The 21,962-nt window shown below is 41.5% G+C and overlaps 1 non-coding gene across 1 annotated transcript; it reads left to right on the top strand.

Annotated features, from left to right (window-relative positions):
• Positions 1-21,534: 21,534 nt before the first annotated feature.
• trnar-ucu (transfer RNA arginine (anticodon UCU)) lies at positions 21,535-21,626 on the top strand. The gene is given in 2 exon segments: positions 21,535-21,571; positions 21,591-21,626. It is a non-coding gene; the product is annotated as a tRNA-Arg (tRNA).
• The last annotated feature ends 336 nt before the right edge of the window (positions 21,627-21,962 follow it).

The following is a 21,962-nucleotide window of genomic DNA, read 5'->3' as shown; positions in this document are numbered from 1 at the left end:
CCAACCCCTTTGCTTCATCTTTTTTTCCCTCATCTGTTCTCTGCTTCCCTTTCTTTGTTAAAACATAATCAAGTAGAAACCTCCATCTTTATGGTTTACTGCAGTGAGTCCTACAGTGGAAAAAGAAACAAGGAAAGACTTACTACCTCAACTAATTTAAAGAGAAAAATACAATATTGATTGAGCTGTAACTCCTGAATAACTGTATTGCTGTAGAGTAGCCTATTTGACTAAGCAAGTAAAGGTCTCAACAGTTAGCTAACAGTAGGCTAACACATAAATGGTTAGGGTGGATCCATGTCTAAAAGGAATATCAGTTAAAACAGCTAACTCAAAATAATATGTAAAGAGTTTAGATTGTTAGCTAAAAGTACATGGTGAAATAGCTGTCGAAAATGATTTCATAAATGTTTAAAAAATAGTAAGCAAAAAGTAATAAACGGTTGAAATAGCCAAATCAATCCAATATAACAAATATTGAAATACTTAGGGAAAAAAAACTATTGCACAAGTTGTCAGCTAAATTAATGATGAAATGTTTAAAATTGATAGCTTACAGTATTACAGAGCTGACACAGTGAGCAAAAAGTTCACTGAGCTAAAACACAGCTGAAATAATGATAGGAAAATGGGAAAATAGCTAAGCTCAGTAGATAAGCTAGCTTAAAGTAAGAGATAAATGGTTGACATAGTCAGCAAAAAGTAGCCTATTAAAAGGTTGAAGGATTCATTTAAAAGTAGCATAATGGATGTACAGTTAAGATAGCCAAATGAGTCGGATAAATGGTTGAAATATGCAGTAAAAAGCATTAAACAGTTGAAATTGTTGGTTAAAAGTAATAGAGAAACAGTTGAAATAGGCAAATGCATTAGTTAGATGGTTGAAATAGTCAACAAAAATTATTAAAAAGTTGAAATACTCAGCTAAAACAGTGGAAATAGCCAATAAAATTAGTTAAATGTTTGAAATAGTAAGTTAAAAGTAATGGATAAACAGTGGAAATAGCCAGTTAAATTAGTTAAATAGTTGAAAAAGTCAGTAAAAAAATATGAAATAGTTAAAATACTTATGCACCGAACAACAATTCAGAGTACTCACCCTTTTTGGAGTCCCTGGGACGGGTGCTGGACAGTGCCCCGACCGGGGACTCCATTGTTCTACTGGGGGACTTCAACGCTCACGTGGGCAATGACAGCGGGACCTGGAGGGGCATGATTGGGAGGAACGGCCTGCCCGATCTGAACCCGAGTAGTGTTCAGTTATTGGACTTCTGTGCGGGTCGCAGTTTGGCCATAACTAACACCATGTTGAAACATAAGGATGTCCATCGGTGCACGTGGCACCAGGACAGCCTAGGTCGCAGGTCAATGATCGACTTTGTAGTCGTATCATTTGACCTGCGGCCATATGTTCTGGACACTCGGGTGAAGAGAGGAGCAAAGCTGTCAACTGATCACCACCTGGTGGTGAGTTGGATCAGATGGTGGGGGAAGACGCCGCGCAGACCTGGCAGGCCCAAACGATCAGTGAGGGTCTGCTGGGAACGCCTGGCGGAAGAACCTGTCCAGATGATCTTCAACTCCCACCTCCGGGAGAGCTTCGACCGCGTCCCGAGGGCAGAGGGGGACATTGAATCAGAATGGGCCTTGTTCCGCTCTGCCATTGTCGAGGCGGCAGTTGCGAGCTGTGGCCGCAAGGCCGCTGGGGCCAGTCGCAGCAGGCTGAAGAAGGAGGCCTACAGGGCATGGTTGGTCTGTGGGTCTCCGGAAGCAGCTGACGGGTACCGGCGGGCCAAGCGGAGCGCAGCGGCGGCAGTCGTTGAGGCAAAAACTCAGGCATGGGAGGAGTTCGGTGAGGCCATGGAGGAAGATTATCGATCGGCTCCAAAGAGGTTCTGGCAAACCGTCCGGCGCCTCAGGGGGGGAAGGTGGCAACTTGCTCACACTGTTTACAGTGGGGGCGGGGAGCTGCTGACGTCAACTGGGGATATTGTCGGGCGGTGGAAGGAATACTTTGAGGAGCTTCTCAATCCCACCAACACGTATTCCAGTGAGGAAACAGAGACGGGGGTCTCGGGGGCAGGTTGTCCAATTTCTGGGGCAGAAGTTGCTGAGGTAGTGAAACAACTCCGAGGCGGCGGAGCCCCGGGGGTGGATGAGATTCGTCCTGGATATCTCAAGGCTCTGGATGTTGTAGGGCTGTCCTGGCTGACACGCCTCTGCAACATTGCGTGGACATCGGGGGCAGTGCCTCTGGAGTGGCAGACCGGGGTGGTGGTCCCCATTTTCAAGAAAGGGGACCAGAGGGTGTGTTCCAACTACAGGGGGATCACACTCCTCAGCCTACCCGGTAAGGTCTACTCCAGGGTGCTGGAGAAGAGGGTCCGGTCGATAGTTGAACCTCAGATTGAGGAGGAGCAATGTGGTTTTCGTCCCGGATGCGGAACCGTGGACCAGCTCTTTACCCTCGCCAGGGTGCTGGAGGGGGCATGGGAGTTTGCCCAACCAGTCCTCATGTGTTTTGTGGATTTGGAGAAGGCTTACGACCGTGTCCCCAGGGGCATCCTGTGGGGGGTGCTCCAGGAGTATGGGGTTGGTGGCCCCTTGCTAAGGGCCATCCAGTCCCTGTACCGAAGGAGCATGAGTCTGGTTCGCGTGGCTGGCAGTAAGTCAGACCTGTTCTCGGTGAGGGTTGGACTCCGCCAGGGCTGCCCTTTGTCACCGGTTCTGTTCATAACTTTTATGGACAGAATTTCTAGACACAGCCGAGTGGTGGAGGGTGTCAGGTTCGGTGACGGGAGGATCTCGTCCCTGCTTTTTGCGGATGACGTGGTCCTCCTAGCTCCATCGAACAGTGACCTCCAGTTCGCAGCCAAGTGTGAAGCGGCTGGGATGAGAATCAGCACCTCCAAGTCTGAGGCCATGGTCCTCAGCCGGAAAAGGGTGGATTGCCCACTCCAAGTCAGGGGGGAGGTCCTTCCTCAGGTGGAGGAGTTTAAGTATCTCGGGATCTTGTTCACGAGTGAGGGTAGGATGGAGCGGGAGATTGACAGGCGGATTGGGGCAGCGTCAGCAGTGATGCAGGCGCTTAACTGGTCCGTTGTGGTGAAGAGGGAACTTAGCCAGAAAGCGAAGCTCTCAATTTACCGGTCGATCTACGTTCCAACCCTCACCTATGGTCACGAGCTCTGGGTAGCGACCGAAAGAATGAGATTGCGAGTACAAGCAGCCGAAATGAGTTTCCTCCGCAGGGTGGCTGGGCTCAGCCTTAGGGATAGGGTGAGGAGCTCAGACATCCGGGTGGGACTCGGAGTAGAGCCGCTACTCCTCCACATCGAGAGGAGCCAGTTGAGGTGGTTCGGGCATCTGGTAAGGATGCCTTCCGGACGCCTCCCTTGGGAGGTGTTTCGGGCATGTCCAACCAGGAGGAGACCTCGGGGCCGCCCCAGAACACGCTGGAGGGACTACATCACTCGGCTGGCCTGGGAACGCCTTGGGGTTCCCGCGGAAGAGCTGACGGAAGTGGCTGGGGAGAGGACTGTCTGGGCTTCTTTGCTGAGGCTGTTGCCCCTGCGACCCGGACCCGGATAAGCGGAGGACGACGAATACGAGTTCGAGTAAAATACTTAGTTAAAAGTAGTGATAAATAGTTGAAATAGCCAGATAAATGATTTAAAGGGTTGAAATAGTCAGTAAAAAGTATTAAATTAACAAAGTAATGGATACTTGGTTGAAATGTCCAGCTTTTGCCACACCAAATGGTGCAGATGCAAACTAGACCACATCTACCTAAACAGTAGTTCAGCTGTATGAAAACATTATGCTTTACATAATTTAAGTTTATAATAGCTTCCAGTATATCAATTGAAATGGACTGAATGGAATGCAGTGGGCGGTGTCAATGAAGGGGTGCTTGGGTTCATCTGACAGGTGTGTGACTGTATATGTTGGGACTACTGACTTACTGCTTCGGCCTCTCAAAGATGCAGGCATTTTCACAGGGATCAACTTTGCATACTGTAAACTACGCTTGTTTCGTCCATGCAAATATGCGCTGGCATGTTCAGGCAATCACACTGTACAATCACAATCATTCCCTTATTTAGATACATGGCTATATATACACTCTGTTATTGTGTTCCTGTCCAAACACACACGTAGCAGAATATAGGAACATATATATATATATATATATATATATCTATATGTATATATACACAGACACACAGACAAACACACACACACACACACACACACGCCAGCAATTATCCTCTATCCCCCACAGAGTGAGGGGAAATCCAGCTGTTATCTTGGATAAATATGCTGCCTTGCATGGCATGAAAAACCAACAAAGTTATTAGAGAGAAAAAAAAACAGAAAGTAAAACTACAGCACAGGGACAGGCTAGTTACCTTCAGGAAAGATTTCAAAAGGAGGTGGGGAGGAGAGGAAATAAGAGCAAATGCGAACCGATGAGAAGAATCATGGGAAAAATAGCAATAACATCGGCCTGAGGCCCTGTAATCAGTAGTTCTGCTCTTCCTGGGGCCAGAGTTTGACGCCTGTTGGGTCAAACAGTCTGACTGCAGGGGTGGAAGCCTTTTTATGTGTGACCGGACTGGACTGGGTTAGACATGCATAAAACAATGCACCTTATATACTCATAAAGTACACATACTGTATATAAAACGATGGCCCATATTGATATAGCACCCACTGTGAACATTTCATGATGTAATGCTGCACTTTTATTCAAGCCTTCCAGACACTCACAACTACAAAAAAAAAAAATAGAATGATAATAATGTATGTTGCATATAGCAAATAGTCTTTACATTGTGTTTGAAATCTGCAGGATTCCTTACAAAAATATCCAAATCATGCAAATCGAATCATATGGACGATTCAACTCACTTGTTACATCAAACAAAAGATAGTTGCCCTGCCAAAATGTTGCTAAACAGCTTAGCTTCTTCCAGTAGGTAAAGCTCACGGTGGCTAAATGGTTTATAGCATTCAGCACTAATTGAGCCATTAGCATCTAGCTGTTAGGCTAATGAGATCAGGGTGCCACATGCTTAGCAGCATGTTGGCTGATTTACGTATCTTCTGTGTGTGATCAGGATCAGACGTAATTAGGAGCCACAATGGTAATGACGAGCCACTGAGTAAAGAAAGACATTGGGACCGCGTGTAAATTATCAAAAGTCACTACATCTTTATCTTCATTATCTTGAGCCCTTGACCTTTCGTTAGTCCCTGGTTTGTCAATGTGGATTAAGAACTGGTTTTACTGCAATCATTACTTTTGGTCTGGAGCAGTTTACAAGTTTATTACAGAATGTGCACATAGGCGACCTCCTACATAAATTACATGCACTGTCCTTAGATCATCTCAATAACTAATCCTTATTGCTCCTCAGTTTAAAGTGATTTCAAGATGGTTGTTAGAAGCTTTTCATGCTTATACTTGGCATCAGAAAAAAAAGAAATGAACAGTATATATGAGATTCTGTATTGCACTCCACCAGTGCCCACACACACATTCAAGAAAGTTAAACTCCAACAGACAGACATTGTTCCAGGGGTTCGATTTATAACATATATTATTTTAAATTTGATTTGAAAAAATGTATTTCTATATTTGTCAAAAGTAACCAAGTTCCACTTTGGATATGCTCAAAGTTAACATTCCACAAAATAAGTTAACAATAAATACACCAACTCCAGCTGCCATCCATTGCAGTAATTAGTTAATAAATATTTTCATGGTAGAGAAGTGGCTTGGGGTCCTGTTGACATGACAGTGCTGTTCAAAAGCCTTTAGTTAAAGAGTTCAGTGTTTGAGGATGTAGCAACAAAATATAATGGTGCAACCCTGAAACAATATACTGTATTACTGTCAGAGATTTTATCATGACTCAGACTTACTTGTTGGAATTTGCTTTTGCATCTGATTGTGAATTTGTCAGGGGGGAAACATCAAACTTCTTATAAACATCCAGCTTGGTGTCTTGGTACAGGACACTGTGCTTGCTGTAAAAAGAAGTCTAATAGTTCTTCAGAAGAGCAGAGGCGCTGAATTTGATCAGAAAAAACTTAAAGGCCAGCAGCTGTTCTTCTACCTGATGTAGCACTTTATTCAAGTGTACCACAGAGAACCGGTCTCACTTCTTTCTCTCTCAGTCTCACTTCTTTATTTCTCCATATTAGCCTGTAGCAAGAGCTGAGAGTCTGCCTGGTCCCCGCAATGAGCCCACTCTTACCTTAGGGGCCATTTACCTGTTCCACCTGTTGGGGCGTCTTTTGTATGTAAGCGTGTGTGTGTGTATGTGTGTGTGTGTGTGTGTGTGTGTGTGTGTTAGTGTTTTCCATGGAAGTGTACTCATGTTCAATCACAAACCACATACCTGTATGACTAATGCAAAGAAATGTGGGTTCTGGGGAATAAACTGAGTGTAATAGATTGTGTAATAGATTGTAGATGTTGTGTAATAGATTGTAGATGTTGCTTTATTGTAAACAGCACAGGATTATTTCATTTTACATGCGTTTGAGCACTTAAATGCAGTGGCACAAAAGTGAAAGCACTAAATTGGCTCCAAATGATCGAGAAAGACTCTCAGGGGAGCGATGCATTCAAGAGCAGCACTCGTGGTCATTTAGAAACAGCAAAACACTTAAGCAATCCAATTAAGGCTTATTGTTTAAGAGACAGGACCATGAGCCAAAAATGACAGGAACACGGATGTCCAATGTTTTGCTTTTTATAGCAGTTCTTGCATCCTCATCAGTGTTTCCAGGTCATTTCTGTGGAAACCTCTGTGCAAAGTAAAACTCCTGAACAACATGAACATGAGACATTAAATATCTTCTCCTTTGCCTTCTTTGCGTTCACAGCCAACATCTAGTAAGGAGTGGGTCAGACAAAATTATTCTGTTATGCTGGCATTTGAAGTTAACAGTCAGAATCTGAACAATCTGAAGGTTGTCCCCTTAGCTGTACATGTTAGCCACTGACCCTCACCAGGATGGCTTACATCATCATTTTGGAAAAGCTGTGTTTGTAATGTGCACCCTGAAACAGCAGACATCTCTGTTTTTGCTGATTAAGTCTGGACAGAAGGCTAAAAAGGACAGAAGAAGATTTAAGAATTCACTGTGGACATACTTGGCAGCCAGACTGATGCAGATAGGTTGTTAGCTTTAGCTCCACAGCTATCACTATTAAATGACAGTAATTAACATATCAGGAGGTTACAAACAATACAACAAAGGCTAGTGAAACCATTCATTCATATTCTTATTTGAGCCAGTTGTAACCAGGTATTTCTGGAACATCGACTTTTCACAAACTGTTGAATACTTTCCACTATGGTACGGTTTGCTTTGCAATTAACCATTTTCTGGCCTTAGGACATGATGACTTAACTTGTATTTACAATAAAAAAGTGAATATGGAAATATATAAACACATTCAAACAGTTACTACGAACAGCTTTCATTGGAAGTACCTTCTACCAAAGAAATAGTCCCCATAAATCTTGAGTTCGGGGTATTTTGGGAAGAATCCTGATTCACATTCTACTAGTGAGTTAGATCGGAAGTTTGATACCATGGTTATAGCTGCAAGGTAAATATTTGTGTGAACTACCACTTTAAGGAGGCTGATATGTGAAATACCACAAAATATCTTTGGAGCCACTGTTGTCACTTGGTGTTACGTGTGTTTAAGTTTACATTTTAATAAACATTTTCAGGGGTTGCGGCTCATGCTGGTTTGCAGTCTGAAGGCCCGTTTCCACTGCAGGAACTTCGGTGTAATTTTACGGGGCCGGGGCCGTTGGTGTGTATCTCCACTGCAGGAACCACCCCCAAAGGACAGAGTTCCGGAACTTTTACGGGGGCTTTTTACGGGGCTTGGGGATTACTTAGTGCTGATTGGATATACTCAAGGCGGGATGTGACGTTTTGTAAATAACATGGTTATCGTAGTTTAGCTAGGCTAACCGTTAGCTGTTAGCGGTGTCTGTAATAACTCAATAAATGGTCCATGAAAAAAATATTTTTTCCAGCAGATATCTTAGTTACAACATGATTGAGCTAGCAAAGCAGTTTTGTGTTGCTATGTGTGGTATTTATCCAGTTTTGGGAAATCACGATGTCTAGAAAGCATCAGCTGACAGGGACAGCTAACAAGCAGCAGCAAAGCTAACATCAGGACGTCATCTGTTAAAAGCCTCCCGTTGTCGGATATGACATGAAACTACTCCAGTTAGCTCAATCATGTTGTAACTAAGACATCCGCTGGAAAAAATATTTTTTTCATGGACCATGACCGGAGTTATTACAGACACCGCTAACGGCTAACGGCGTCCCTACGCCACGTCGCCCCGGTCAAAATGGTCGCGCAACAATTACGTCACATACAGAGCCCAGTAACTTTACAGGAACCTTCCTCCTACTCCGCTCTCTCAGTGGAGACACAGCAGTTTAGAGGGCCGAGTGAGAGGACGTTCCTGTAGTTGTTCCTGCCCCCCAAATACTACCAGGAACTTCTTCAGTGGAAACGGGCCTATAGCTTCCGCTGGCATGTAAAAAAACTCACTAAATGGCCCGTGAAAAAAATATTTTTTCCAGCGGATATCTTAGTTACAACATGATTGAGCTAGCAAAGCAGTTTTGTGTTGATATGTGTGATATTTATTCAGTTTTGGGAAATCACGATGTCTAGAAAGCATCAGTGGCTGCCGCTGACAGGGACAGCTAACAGCAGCAGCAAAGCTAATATCAGGACGTCATCTGTTAAAAGCCTCCCGTTGTCAGATACGACATGAAACTACTCCAGTTAGTTCAATTATGTTGTAACTAAGGCATCCGCTGGAAAAAATATGTTTTTTCCTGCCCCCAAATAGTACCAGGAACTTCTTCAGTGGAAACGGGCCTTGAGACTAAACGTTCCTTTTACTAATGGACTTCGTGGTCAGATTATTGTGTCAACTGTTACCAAGGCCAAAAAGGAACTTTCTCTCTATTCTACTTCATGAAGGTCAGGAAACACAAGACACCTCGTCATAAACTCTGGGAGCTGACATCGCTGTAAGTCCGCCAACTTTGTGCCATAAATAGCCTGCTCATATCATTACAAGTGGGGGGCTGTTAAAGAAAATGTCTGACAATAGGTGTGTCATTAAAGAGGTAATGAGAAGAAATGTTGTGTGCTAAAGCAGAGATGGTATAGGGTTGCTTTTGCAGCATAATGTCTTTATGATCTGTTTAGGAGCAATCCATGTGCTCTTGGGCAATAAGCGATAGCTCTTCATCCATCTTGGCTGCTCCACTTAGCTCATCTTTCAGTGGCTGAGCTGTGTAACTTTTCTAACCAGCCATGATACCCTAGATAGACGCACGACAATGGGACAAAATCACAGCCATTGTTGAACTTTTGTAAGAGGCATACGGAAAACATATGATGCTTGTCATTGTTGGTTGTTATTTAACACATAATGGGGTTCATTTCTGCATGTGTGAGTATCAAATTTCACACACATCAGTACTTGTGAAGGGACGTTATGTACCAGAAACCAAGTCTGACGACCATTTCAATGCCACACCTGTGATTTTAGTGACAGTGATCCAACCGGTTCAACTTTAAGAAAGTCATAAGCGTTGCAATCAAGGCAAATTCAGATATCATTGATGGATGTCAAATGATGTAGTGCTTTCTGAATTACCTCATTTCTTTTCCTTCTGTCACAGGCCATGGAGAGAAGCTAAAGAAAGCGGGTGTACAACACGGGTGAGTGAAAGGCCAAGGGGGGCCGTATTGTGTATAACACACTGTGTATTCTGTGTCTCATGGTTGGCTTAGGAGTTCAATTCCCAGCAGGGCCACCCATGCAGACCATAAATCTACGTGGAGTGAAGAGATCTGAAATATGCAGCGCTCACAGAGTCATTGCTGGTGTAGAGTTTTGATGTGTCATGAACAGTTTTGGGCTTATTTTATAAGTTGGAGATGGTAATGTCTGTTAATTAGTTGGTCCACAACCTTGGTGCAGACTGAAATATCAGGCTACTTACTGAATGGATTGCCATTAGATATGTCACTGACATTCATGGTCCCCAGAGGATGAATCCTAATAACTTCGATGATACCTTGACTTTTCATCTCATTAGCACCACCAGCATGTCCAAATTCTTACTCAGTCAGTGAAATACCTCAACATCTACTCCATGGATTGGCGCTAAAATTTGTGCATATACTCATGGTCCACAGAGGCTGAATCTTAATGACTTTAATGATCTCCTTTGATCACCTTTTCTTCTAGTGCCACCATGAAGTTGACATTTGAGGTTTGAAATGAAATTTCGTCAACTGCTGGATGGATTTCCATGGATGTAGGTGATCCCTCAGCTGTTAATCAGCTCAAAATTTCAATTTGTGCAGTACTTTGCTCTATGACCAAACACAAGTAAAACTGACATTCCCATCTTCCTCAGTTTTACTTTGTTTGGAGCAACTTAGCAAATACTATTAGCATGGTGACATGCAAAACTGATGGTGAATGTGATAAACACTGATAAACATAAGCATGTTAATATTGTCAATGTGAGTAGTGTTAGCATTTAGCTCAAAGCACTGTGGTATCCAAGACACATTAGAGTGACTGTGGCCTCTTAGTAGTGTGAGTTTCAAGATGGTATCTTTGCATTTAATTTCCCCCTGGAATATACCAGTGATAATTCCTTAAGACTGAGAAATACATACGTGTTTCACATTGGAAGGATATCATTGTTAAATACGCAGATATATAGATTGTCTAAAATATTAAGTTGTAGATCTACATGTCATTAATGCATTGGAATTTGGATATTTACAGATATAGAAATATAAAACACATCATTGGTGTTATAGTAGTTGTTATACTGAGATCTATTTTGTCTACTAGTTGTTTACATAGTCAGGGTGACAAACACAGATGCTCTTCAGTCTATACCTGACTGGCGATGGTCTCTGAGGTCAACAACTCTGTTTGTTGATATGCTTTTATCCTTATCTTCCCAGGTGCCTCAACTGGACCATGACTATGACAGTAATAACTTAAGGCCAATAGCAGACTTTTCACTGGAGCCATAAAGCCTGAACATAAATTGCCAACAAAAGATGTCACGAGAATGCCTTTTGTTGGTTGCTTCAACAGCTAATTAGCCACTTGCTTGTCGGTGGCTTAGTGGTAGAGAAAATGCCCATTTAAAAAAACAAAAAAACAAAACTGTATGCGGGAGTTAGCTCACTGCTCTTAATGTGCAAAACTAGACAGTTGTGTAACATTTGCATAGTACCACTTTTTACCTGCTCTCCCTTTGCATGAGTAGTAAATATAAGTTTTACGATCATCAAAGGTCATAATTATTTTTGATAATCCAGTGCTAATGGCAAAATTCCATCAAGACACATTTGTAAGTCACTTTTTAGTTTCAGGCGATAAAGACAATAGTGAGATACAGTATAGAGGTAACAGACAGGCTCATAAATGTCAGACATGTCAGGCTTAACTTGAAGGTTCGGATAAAGTGTTTTGCAGGGAAGAGCTGATATGCTGTTTAACATCTATGTCTTCTTATCTAACTGATCAGTATCAACACTGGAATGTCAAAATTCACTGTCACTACATGGACTCAGTGGTAATGTGTGAGCTGGCAGAGCTAAGTAACTTTACATTTTCTGACTAAGTATTGTTACCTTGCAACCCTGTGAAAAGGGCAAATAAAAGGAAAGATAGAAGCTGTCATGTGTTATTGTACAGACATACTGTCATATACGCTGTATATCTCATTTTCCCTGTGGCGTCCAAAATCCCTAACGCAGTATTCTGGGTTTGGTTGGATCATGTATGGAGGAATGGTGAAAGAGCCATTGAGAGTTGTTGTCCTTGTCTCCTGGGGCTCCTATATGGAGGTGGGAATAGCATGCAAATAGCATGCACATAGCATATTTGAAATTCAGTTCTCATCCATATTTCTGTATAATTTTAAAATCTGATTATTCTAGACTCAAAATAACATGATAAAGATAACCTCAAGTTTATGAAATTTATCGTAACAAAAAAAGAGTTTACCTTCGTGCTTGCAGTGGTTCCTGATCTAAATGCTAACATCAGCATGCTAACATGGTTACAGTGACAAAGCTAACATGCTGATGTTTAGCAACTAATATATACCAGGTTTGCCATCTCAGTTTGGTGTTAGCATGCAAACAATGCTAATTATCACTAACAAGGTATAACTTAGGTCATTGGGAACATCATTAATTTTGAAGGAAGTTAGTAATAAACCAAAGTCTTCAACCATGAAAAGGATTCCATTTCATCCTGAAGGGGACATTATTGTCCATGTCAGAACATCCAGTAGTTGTCAGAACATTTCACTCCAAAAAGCTTCAAAAATGTCAAGCTGATGTTGGTGCAAGAGGAAGGGTCAGGGCATCACCAAAGTCATCAGGCGTCATCCTCTGGAGACCATGAATGTCTGTTAATGTTTCTGCCAATCCATCCAGTAGATGTTGAAATATGTCACAGTTGAAACTTTGGCCTGCTGGTGGCGCTACAGGAAAAGTTGGAGGATTAGCAATATTGGCGGGCTTCATCCTCTGGGGACCATGAATGTCTGTACAAAACGGCATTGCAATCCATCTAAAAAGCACTGAAATCTTTAGTCTAGTAGACAGACCAATGGAGCCACCCATAGAGTGCTATCCATGGCTATCAGTGTGAGCTGTAACTGACATGATCATTAGTCAGTACAAAGAAAACATGCTGGTGGTATTTGTAGTCTCTTCTCATTCACATCACATTTAAAAGCAGCTGTGGTTCTGGGATTATTTCTGCCCTCTGAGCAGCTCTGCCTGCAGAGCATGTTCATACAGGCCAAACTGCATCTCTATCAGCTGGCAGTACATTTTGCATCATGTTCTTTTACATCACGTTCTGTCTGACAGGGAACAATGTGTCATCATGTGCATCCTGCTGAACAACATGTGTTTCGAGCACAGCATTTGGAGTGATTTCAGGATGCAAAGCTGTGCAGGACATGGTTTGAACACAAACCTTTTATATAAGATTCGTTTTTATGATCCAGAAAAACTGTAAAGCTTATTAAAATCTTTCAGAAGAGACACAAAAATGCATCAACATGGAATTGAGAGCGAGAGGTACAAACTTTTTTTCTGTGTCTGGTTCTTTTCAGATGTGGCAGGTGAGTGCCTTGAAAGCTAGAAGACAGACAGGAGAGCAAATAATTACATTTCCCAGGTAGTCGCAGTGATTGTTGGGGGCTGGAAGATGAGTGAAGAGGGCTCTGTGTGTTTATGTGTGTGTGTGTGTGTCCGAAAACGGCATGTCCTTTTGACCTTGCGGAACTGCAGACACACACAGAGAGACGGTTTTGTGGCCCCAGACAAGAGGTCTGCTTTCACCTGAGCAGGTTTGGCCAATTACACCCCCCCCCCCTAGCAGAGACAAAGGGGAGCAGAGCAGGATGAGTGACTAGGACCAGACTGGGAGCCTCTTCATTAGAGGAGGAGGGGTGAGGCAGTTTGGGTATTGGCAGAGAGGAAAATCTCTGCAGATTTTAGAAACAAAAACTCCTTTTCTGTATCTTTTGCTTTGCAGATTCAAACTGAAATTTGAATCAGCACTTTTTTTCTCTGTAAGTGTCAAAAACAAAGTCCCAACAGCACTGACATATTTGTGGTTCATGATGTTCCCCAGGCAGGCCGGTTTTGGCTAAATTGCATTCCTCTGTGCCTTCCAGGTGTGTGAACAGGTTCAGACTTGGCCACATGCACATACACTAGGAGGCTTTATACAAAGGTTTGGTATTTTCGTAGGAGTCAGCTGGCATCAGATCACATCAGGTGAGTTCATACCAAATTCTGGCAGAGGATCCACATTCCTTCCATGTGTGTGTGTGTGTGAGGAGTAATGGCAGTAAAAGCGTGTGAATATCTACCTCATTTGATCTCACAAAAGCACTGATATAACACAGAGAGACATATGCACAAGAACACATGTGAACATCTGGCTGATACAGATTAAAATTCATATGATGTTGTCGTATCTTACTTTTGTGGTTCTTGAATGCAGATTTAAATGCAGATTTAAATTACCTCCCAATTAAGCCTTTTGTTTTTTTTTTGCTGTCCTCCAATTAATCTCAGTAAAAAGATATCTGCATTTGAATGCAGAATGTGTAGGCAGTGGATCAAGATTTCAGTTTCGGAAGCATTCTAGTAGTATTGACAAGTCACGTTTGAGCGGGCTTTGGTTTCATGAAGGTAAACAATATGTGTGGAGAGGCGAATTGCAAAGGCCGAAATGCAACCTGGAACCAGCTATCATTTGATGATGATTTAGTTTTGATATGCATTCATACTCTGGTCATAGATATCGTCTCACCAACTCCATTTTCGCATCTCACATTGCTAACTGGGCTGCCAACAATGAGTGGCGCATGGAGGATGAAGTCTTGGTCATGATATCAGTTATCCTGACACTTCTGGCTTCACCTGAACCCCCAAAATATTGTCAATTGACCCCAGAGGCTAAATCATTTTTCAGAGCAATAACCAATTGATGCCCAGATTGTCCTTCAAAGAAAACATTTTCGAGGCATTTGGCAACATAATCTGAGATGCACAAACCTGTCAAAGATGAAAAAGTCATGTTAGATGTTAGATTAAATTAAATTTTAATGAGACTGTAGTCATGAAAAACATAATTGTAAAACATTGCTAGAAACTTGGCTAAAAGGATTTTTCCTCAAGGGATTAGCACCCAGCACCCAGTCTTCAAAGTTTATTCATGAGTTGAGCATATTGTGTCTTATATTTCCTCAAGGAATAAGCAATCAGTTACTACGCCAAGTGACTGACAGATAAAATGTTGTGGTGGTAAACAACACCGTTTTGGGCTTTTGGCTTTGATTTATTGACTTACACAGGAATTTAAAAGATTTTTATTGCAAATATAGTCTATCCAGAGAGCAGCAGGGGTGTAGTGGTGCGTATATGCAGCCATACCACATGTAACCACCTCTGGGCAGGTGGATTTACCTTTACCTGGATAAAGATCCAGAAATAACTGTCGCTGTCACCTTACAGAGTGGAGCTGCTAATGTTTTTTTTTTTTTTTACTCTACACGTTCTTCTTTCTTGTAAAAATCTGGCGCTTACATTACATTATAATGCAACATGGCCACCGATAGTTTGGTCAGAGATTCAAGAGTGAAACTGTATGCTAGTTGCAGCTAATGTAGCCTTAGCTGCAAGCCTCAAACAGAGATGAGGAGCAGGAGGACTGGAAAGCTCACTTCTTTCATACTCTACACCTCAGTTTTGTTTTGCTTTTTCATTTTCAAACTTGTTGTCTTTAGCACAAACTGACACTGTCTCAAGTGTAGGAATGGCTATGGTTAGGATTGTATTGATACTGATATCGATACTGATATGCTAATCGATATAGATACTCTTATTCATGTTATTCTCCATAATCTGGTTAAAAAATGAAGACATGACATGAAAAGATTGAACAGTTATCACAGCAAGGTTAAAGGCTGTGGTCATCTCCTTACAGCTAAAAATATTACCAACCTCAAGCAAAACAAAATGAGTTATCTCTGCTTGTCAGGCAGACTGTTCTCAACATAAGCAATGCACCCAAATTTGTACATATTCCATGTATTTTGAAAGGCTGCAGTCACACGAGCAATGCACTCATGGTAGTAAACAAAGAAGCAGTCCCAAGCACTTGTAAGGAGGCGAGCTGGGATTGTGGATGGGTCATGAAAAACAGACTTTCACCTGGGATATTCCCCTGGAGTCAAGTGTTCGGATCTGTGTGAACTCTGAGTCATTATAAGGTACGTCCTCACCATGTCTCTTTTCCTTAACCTAACCTCAGTTACTTTTAATGCTGAAATCTAGCCTCCATAACTGTACGTTAAGGACGTAATGTCATTTGTGCAGCGCAAATTCGTAGGATATCATACCAAGTATTGTGCATGCATTTTTCGTAGGATATCATACGAACTGTTCTATGAGAATACGTTGCGTTAGGACAGCTCACACTAGGTCATTTGGTAAATAGTTCAGTCAAGGACTGAAGGACTGACCAGCCACGGCTTCCCTCCCACGTCACTGGTTACGTCACACGCTGAGCTACACGTTTTGTTACTTGCTCACACCCCAGATTTCGAGCTCTCTTAACAAGAAACTCAATCCATCCTTTATGTTTTGGACTGGAAACTCACCGTTTGTGGAGAATAACTAAATACATTTACTCAAGTAGGCTTGTGTTCCAATACTGAGGCACTTGTACATAACTTGAGTGTTCCATTTTCTTTTAATTTACAGTTCTAATCCACTACAAGTAAGCAAGTATGTCAGTGACAGAGTAAACTTTTACTACAATAATTTAATGCTGTTTATTGATCATTTATTGAAACCTGGACCCTAACATCTAAAACAATTTAACATTTATTTTCACTGGGCTGTCATGTCATAATGTAAACAAGTTATTAATGGGGTAATCCGCTTGTAATTACAGCACTGACCTGTTCTGTAAAGCCTGTCCTTATGAAAACACTTTTCATGGCACATCCTGCCAAACTGCCAATCATTTTACAATCACATTTCCATCTTGCTTTTTTTTTTTCTTTTGCTGAGGTAAGGCGTTTTATAATCTATGTTCTATTGTCTGTGTTGTGCTGTCAGTGTGAGTTGTGGCGCACATTAAACCTGCCAGGCCTTTGAAATAGCTGTCACGAAGATATGGAGCTGTTATTGAAGCCATTATGAGATTTAGGCACAGAACAGCTGCAGGGCCTCCTTCAAAGAGAGCGAGAGCCAGCGTTAGCTTCTCACAAGCAACAATCCAGTTAGACATGCAATCATGCAATCACACACACACACACACACACATGCATGCACACATTATACTCTGATGCATTTAAGGACACACAGGTTTAAATGAGCACAAATGTTATAACATATTCTCACAGTCACACACATATCATATTCCAAACTGTCGAAATTATCATTACTTTTTGGTTGATGACAAATGGCATATCTTTGGGGCAAATTGCTAAGGTTGACAGTTTTATCTTAAGCAAAGAGTGTGCTATTGTAATCTACAATAATCTTCTACTTCAACAGGATTTTTGCTTTACCAGGGAAATGTTAGACTGATAAAACATTAATTCTAAAGATTTGTATAAAATAATGGACATAACTACCGTGACATCACCCACTGGTTTTTGGACACCCATTTTGTTGGTGTTTTGGAGCCAAAAGTGACCATATTTAGATGAGAAAGTGAAGCTGTGGGGGAGTGAGGGGTGGACCTGACTCTCAGAATGTAGTGTTTCCCTGCAGACAGCCTGTCACTCAAGTGGCCCCGCCCTTAATCTTGCATAAATTTAGGCCTTAAAAAAATGTAAAGGCCGAGTGATATAAAAAATCTTCCCCCTGGACAATAGTCATGAATGGGGAAATTAATTGTACAGTATTGTATAGTATAGTATTGTATTGTTTTTGCACCAGGCTGCAATGTTGTTTATTTCTGCTGTAAAGTTGGGCATTTTAACATGGGGGTCTACAGGGATTTACTCTGTTTTGGAGCCAGCCTCAAGTGGCCATTTGAGGAACTGCGGTTTTTGGCACTTCCACGTTGTCTTCATTTTTCAGCACTTAAGGTTGCAGATTTTTCATCCCCGAGGGTTGCGGCTTGGTCACAAGAAGTTTGGTTGTTGTAATATACAATCATATGTAAAATCAGTCTTACTCCCAACTCGCAAATACTGCCATTTTGTCAATGGATCTTGCTGTCAGACACCAACACATAGAGGCAGCAGCATGATACGAACTGCACGGCACAGGCAACACCGTACTATAACCAGCAAGAAAGTCCATATAGGGTGGGTGGATGGGTCAAACAAACTCTGACTCGGACTTTCACCCAGGAGACTATTAGACTATTCATTTCCCTTGTGAAACCAAAAGCTAGTGGAGTTATTTAAATAACAATGCAGTGTGCAAGTATGTGTAACATGCTATGCTAGTGATGTATATCATATGATAAAAGTCATGTGACGTGAAAATACATTAGTAACAACCATACTTACTTTAAGCCAAGCCATGATGTCTTTTTCTAAACCTAACCATGTACTTTTCTTGTCTAAACCTGTTGAATTAAAATTATAAACAGTGTTTTACCTGTGCTCTAAGTTTATTTTGAAAAACACTGAAGCAGAAACTGTACAATTCTTGTGAAAATGGGAAGTGTATTCTAAAAATACAAGCGTAAATTGACATGCCGTCCAAAACTGATGCAGGAGGGTACCTAGCGCATCATATTTTGATGTGTAAGGCCACTGACCAAGCAGCAGTATGAGACCGTGTTGGTATGATACAGACAAGTGAGAAGCTTCCTTTCTCCAGTTTTTCAAGGCAAAAGTGTTTATAGTTGTAGGTGGGTCAAAAAAGCCTGCCAGGTGAAATTAAAATGTACACTGTTTTCGTGGAAATGATTTTTGAGACAACAGTGCCCAGTGGAATCTAAAAGGTAAAAACTGCTTGTTTGTATTCATTTTCCATCTAGTATGTCCCACTCTTTCTTAAGGAAGTAGACAACTAAGACTTTTATCTGCACTGTCAGCAAGAGAAAACCATATAGCTGCTCCACTGACAATGAAAGGGGGATTTACTTTGAGGCCTCATCTTAGGGTATCTGAGCCCATATATCAGTCAGTCTATTTGTCTTTCTCAGAAAAGGCTAGCATTTTAGTCTTAATTTGTCATTATTTGTAGCTAATGGTGTAATTTCCCACACAGTGACAGGCTAATTCCTCTCTGCTGTTTAAACCTCCCTGAGGTGGTCTTTGTATGTTTTGCACGAGTCTTAGCTGACACACATTCATCTTTTGGCTTTTCAAATCGCTTTGACAACTTTTCTCACCCCTAATTTGTCATCATATGTGCACACACTGACTTTGCTAAATACTCTCCCTGCTATCCTGTCACATTTAGAGGGCTAATGGGGTCCACTTCAGATAACGGTTGTTTGACCAAGTCTGTCTCCAGGCTTTAATAGTCTGTTTCAACAAGCAGAGCACCAAAAGCAAACTTTACCAAAGAGGTAATATGCACGGCGCTATCACATGGCTACACACACACACACACACACACACACACACACACACACACATGCACACACTTATAGCTCTTTCCTGTGCTACCACGACACATTTTTCACTTAGAGATTTGAACATGTCAAAGGAGTGATTTATTAATTGTTTTCAGTTTCAGGGTTATTCAGTGGTTTCAGCCCCACGCCCCCTTTCCCCCAAATGCCATCCCTTACTTTGGTGAAGAGCAAACTGTTAACCTGAGAGATTATTTGAGGTACCCCCAATATGAGAAAAGATGCCAAAAGAAAATGCAATGTACACATCATGAACATTGTAAATTTCTGAAAACAGAGTTTGTATGCAGCATGTCAACTTCTCTAAAGTGAAACAGATTTTGAGCTGACTTTGTCATGAGGAGGACGGTGGGATGGTGGATGTTGTGGATAAGATGCCCGGCAAGATGTACACCACTGCAGTCCACAGATCAAGGCCAAGACGCAACAAAACTGTTTGTTTTAGTGAGTCATTGCTGCATCCCAGCCACCAAACATGTTTTTTTTTTTAGGGACCTGTTACTGGATTTTCCCCTGAGGATGGTGCCATGAAAAGCAATACTGCATTTCCAGCTGTTTTTAGCCACCAAAACCTGGCATTTGAAGCTAAAACATAATCTTTCCTCACCATAACCACTTGTTTTTTGCTTAAACCTACCCACACATTAACCACAACATTGTTGAAATGTTTCAGTGTAACTCCTACATAAAAATGTATGTATGAGGTTACCCTTCTTATGCCCACATCCTGTTTTTTATGTTTTACTGATTACAGCTCTTGAGTCAGAAAAGGTGCAGATATTCCTTTCTCCTCTATCTGATATCTGATCAGCACAATATTCAATTCATTCAATAGAAAAATACAGCAAACAGTTATCCACATAATACCTCCTATAGCTGAGAAGTTTTCTGCTCCTTAGCACACACTGCTCTGTCATGTTTTCTAAGAATCCTGCGTGTTGATCCGTGTTATCACCTCATCCATGTAGTGCAGGCAGAGGGCTGGACAGTTCTTCACAGCTCTTATCAGACTCTGGCCGCTCTCATTTCCGTTAGAGAGAAGGCGTTATCTCACCTAGCCCTCTCATTCTGTCCGGAATGTCCACCACAGATTAGTCTAGGACTCTACTGACTACTTGGCTATTTGGTTACAATCGTTATGGTTTTATTTATTTACACACTTTCTTTTTGCTCTTTCCCTCCTATTTTCATGTTGTCAACTTCATATTTCTCCTCTTTTTATACTTCTTTTCAAAATAAGCAGAGAAGAGTTTGGAGTTTGATGCCTCTAGTAGCACTCACTGCCAGCTTTGGCCATTTGGCAGGTGGTTATGTCGCTGTTTTTTTGTTTGTTTGTCTTGGCAAGATAAGGAAAATGTACATACCTTCTGGACACAAGCCAACACATCTTATCTTTAGGCTCCCACTGCCACAAATTGAATATCTAAGGGAAAAAACTAATCGTAAAAAAATTGAATAGATGCATGCATCATCAAACCTGAACTTGTTCAATTTTGAATAAAGGTTTTAAAAAGCACCATTGTTACAGAGCAGTAAGTACTGTATCCAGAAAATATTCACTAATTTGTACCTAGTTGGCTTGATAAATACCATCAGTAGCGTCATTGTTGAATGTGTGACAGTGGTTGGGAGAAAACGCTTTTTTTCTTCTTCTTTACAGATAGTATGTGTTTTGATAGTTGGTAAAATTAAAGGTGTTACGTCTAAAATTAGCAGTGCACATCTCCACTCTCCACCTGATTCTCACAGTCAGGGTAGAATGTGAGGTGTTTTGTTTGAACAAAGCTTTTCCAAAAGCTTGGTGATGCCAAGATATTAAGCCCCATTAGATCTCTTTTAATACTTGAGCTGACGTGAGATTGTACCTGTCACTTTGATGGAAATAGAGAGTGATCATATCACACAGTATCTGCGTTGACAAGCCTAATTGTTTTGGTTGCACTTGAACTTTATCAACAGTTGGGTTTGTGGTTATAGATTCTGCGTTGCTGTGTGTTCATAGTTGTTGTTTTCACAATGTTTTATAAGGTGTGTGGCTAGGTTCACCTTCTTCTGATTGAGAGGGTGCTGGCATGTATGTCAGCACTCCTCAACCTGAGTCAACTTGTGTCTATTTGTGCTGTGACTGTAGGTTGCAATTTCAGAGAACGCAGTGGAGTTATACAGTAGTTTGGTGTTAAATTCAAATTGTTGTTGGCAAAACCCACCAAAGTTAGTTATGGAGTTAGACTGATAAAAAGTTCTAACTCATGCACAGTATTATTTCACAACAGGCTCTGTGGCGCAATGGATAGCGCATTGGACTTCTAGTCAAGCACTTGAGAAGTGATTCAAAGGTTGTGGGTTTGAGTCCCACCAGAGTCGGACTTTTCACAGAGAAGCATGTTTCATTTCAATTGATTCCTCTCCTCAAAACTGAGTATAATGTTGCAAGTGATGCTATTGTGACTAGAAATAATCAATAATACAGCAGCTACATTACACCATCTTGTTCTTCTTCTGTTACAGTTTACATGATATTTACACTCTATAGTTAAGTAGGGAATATGCCAAGCTTTGTAGCACTCTGTGCTTGGGCTTACTTTGTTTACTGTGAGGCAAATGCTAGTGTCAACATGCTAACATGCTCACAATGCTAACATATTGATGTTTAACAGGTAATGATTATCATGTTCACAAGCTTAGTTGTGTGCTAGCATG

Source organism: Epinephelus lanceolatus, chromosome 12 (genome assembly GCF_041903045.1).
Source record: "Epinephelus lanceolatus isolate andai-2023 chromosome 12, ASM4190304v1, whole genome shotgun sequence".
NCBI lineage: Eukaryota > Metazoa > Chordata > Actinopteri > Perciformes > Serranidae > Epinephelus > Epinephelus lanceolatus.
This window is presented reverse-complemented; position numbering and strand designations above follow the sequence as displayed.